Genomic DNA, 2,485 nt, shown 5'->3' with positions numbered 1-2,485 from the left:
ATACAACATAGATGACAATTATAGCCTTCAAACAAAAAATAGAGTAGTTGTGGTGAACGGGATAGAAACTCTAGTGTTCATCCATAATATACAACGACCGCCTAAATTATGACCTAAAAATTATAAAACATAAGTTGTAGTTGAAAATTACATAAAACAATCCCCTAAATCCAAGAACTCGTGTCCAATTAGTAAATCCTAAAGATAGTAGCTAACATAGAGTGCTTGAAGCTCTACATGAAGTAATTTAAAGTTCCAGCTACTTAACTAAAGTTTATCTGTCTTTAATGAAGCATGAGTTGCACTTGAGTTGGAATTAAAAATGTTGCATTTTTTTTATAAAGGGCATTTGGTCTAGTGGTATGATTCTCGCTTAGGGTGCGAGAGGTCCCAAGTTCAATTCTTGGAATGCCCCTATGTTCATTCATCAAAAGATGAGCCTCAGAGAAAGCAAGTACTACAAGTTAGTAAGCTCTTTTTAATAATTGTGTACTCCACGATATATGTCTTAATGATAATGCTCTTTTAATACTTGTGTACATAAATGGAACTATCAAATTTTTACACTACTTCTAATTGTCTTTTTTAGAACATAACTTTTATTCTTTTTACACTACTTTTATTCTTTTTTCATCTCTTCTCTACATTAATTATCTTTCTACAGTAATTATCTTTTTACACTACTTCTATTCTTTTTTCTTCTCTCTACATACTACTTTTTTTTTTCTTCTTTCTACATAACTATCTTTCTTTCTACAGTAATTATCTTTTTACACTACTTCTATTCTTTTTTCTTCTCTCTACATACTACTTTTTTTTTTCTTCTTTCTACATAACTATCTTTCTTTCTACAGTAATTATCTTTTTACACTACTTCTATTCTTTTTTTTTTCTCTCTACAGTAATTATCGTAAACTCTATGTAAATAATTTAACAGCGGTCTAGATCTAAAAGATATAATAATTATTGCTCATGGATTTCATTAACAAAGAAAATAAATGAAATAATGATGATACATTCCATTAACAACTTAATATATGGTCCATTATAAGGGCATTTGTTATAGTGGTATAATTCTTGCTTTGGGTGCAAGAGGTCTCGAGTTCAAGTCTCAAAATGTCCCTCCAAAAGAAAACAAAGCACNCAATTTTGAAAGAAAAAAAAAAAAAAAAAAAAAAAACAAGTAGGTTTCAATGGGTCTAACCTAAAGGAATGCGTGTGCATTACTTCAACTTATATAAATTTCGTATATAGACTAGCAACTAAGAATTATAGATCGACTACAATGGCATTTGGTGCATTTGGTCTAAGTGGTATGATTATCGTTTTGGGTGTAAGAGGTCTCAAGTTCGATTCTCAAAATACCCCCAACAATATTATATCAAAATGAATTAAGCAAGATAATATGATTTAAAATGTGATTTTTAAGCATTGAACCAAGAACATGAGAATAGAGAATGAAACATATTCTTGGAAGAATAAAGATCGAGCCCGACTTCAAAAAGAGAATTACACAAATTGTTCATTCTTTCTAGGAACTTTTCATAACCGATGATGTGGTATTCTCAGGGGCCGAAGTGCAAAGCCCCATAGCCTATCGGTGGTCAGGAAGGCAAGCGAACTGCGCACACTAAAAAAAAAAAATCTCCTTTTCTATCACACATAGAATTGTCATTCTTTTGTCTTTTGAAACCCCTTACCTTATCAGTCATCAGGCATGTTTTTTGTATCATATATCGAGATAATTATTATGAAAAAGCTATTCCACTAGTGTGACTTAGATACCCTTTCTTTGTAGTATCAGTCATGCTATTTGAATAGCTTGAAGTCATCAAAGCGAGCTCTTTTCGCGTATACGCAATCTCGAAACCCAATTAGCTCACGGACTGTCTCCTCAACCCTGGCGAGTATGAGTGCTTGGTAAGAGAGAATGTCGAATGAGAAAGACATTCGATTACGGCAACATTCGCAACTACCAAAGTGCACTAAACCTAGTAGAGATCTTCGACCTAACGATAATGGAACTTCAAGCCCATTTAATCAATCCGCTTTGTACCTTATTGTTGACCGAATCGAATGCACGCCAGGCCTAAATTGTCTCTCAGTCACCCAGAGAGGAAAGGAAGATCAGATCCGAAGTTTACGAATCGAAGAGAAAGTGGATATGAGTTCTACACGCTTTCATTTTCAAAAGTTTCGCTTGCCTACAGTACTTTATTCAGGATCTGAATTCCTTGATCATTTTCTTGGCGGATAACACAAATGAAATCGTTTCTCTGACCGTCCATCTTATGAGTCCATTCTTGTCTTGTTGGTTTGTTGTACTATTCTATACCTCTCTCGATTGATAGAAAGACGTTCGGGAGCTGGGAGGGCCTATTGTGAGTGAACTTTCCTTTTCACGGTAGGCAAAGGTAAAGTGGGAGCTGCATATGTCCACGGTGATCAAGGCAGAGCGACTTCTTCTTTAGAAGAGGTTGGTTTT

The 2,485-nt window shown here is 34.3% G+C and overlaps 1 non-coding gene across 1 annotated transcript; it reads left to right on the top strand.

Moving 5' to 3' along the window:
* The first annotated feature begins 343 nt into the window (after nt 1-343).
* On the top strand, nt 344-415 carry TRNAP-AGG. The gene has a single exon. It is a non-coding gene; the product is annotated as a tRNA-Pro (tRNA).
* Nucleotides 416-2,485: the final 2,070 nt, after the last annotated feature.

Source organism: Cucurbita moschata, unplaced genomic scaffold (assembly GCF_002738365.1).
Source record: "Cucurbita moschata cultivar Rifu unplaced genomic scaffold, Cmos_1.0 Cmo_Scf00092, whole genome shotgun sequence".
In the NCBI taxonomy this organism is placed as follows: Eukaryota; Viridiplantae; Streptophyta; class Magnoliopsida; order Cucurbitales; family Cucurbitaceae; genus Cucurbita; species Cucurbita moschata.
This window is presented reverse-complemented; position numbering and strand designations above follow the sequence as displayed.